The sequence below is a fragment of the Trypanosoma equiperdum genome (genome assembly GCF_001457755.1).
Source record: "Trypanosoma equiperdum strain OVI genome assembly, contig: ctg_236, whole genome shotgun sequence".
Taxonomy (NCBI): domain Eukaryota; phylum Euglenozoa; class Kinetoplastea; order Trypanosomatida; family Trypanosomatidae; genus Trypanosoma; species Trypanosoma equiperdum.
In genome coordinates this window covers 4,175-4,443 of record NW_027124128.1, presented here as the reverse complement: position 1 = coordinate 4,443, position 269 = coordinate 4,175, and positions in this window count along the sequence as shown.

Below are 269 nucleotides of genomic sequence, written 5' to 3'. Positions count from 1 at the left end.
TTTTTTTTTGGGGGGGGTGGAAATAATTCATTATCTTAAACTACTCGGTAAATTACAAGAATACATACTTAGTGCACAAATGCACTTCAGCTTCTGTACATCCAGTAAAAGCTTGGGAATGAAAAACCCAACATTTTCCTTTTTCGTCGTCTTCTTCATCTGCGCGCAGGAACACCATCTGCACAAACGAAAAAGAATACAACGACAATGATAACAACAACGTCAACTTTTTTTTTCAGGAAAGTGAAGCTAGAAAACGCGCCATAACA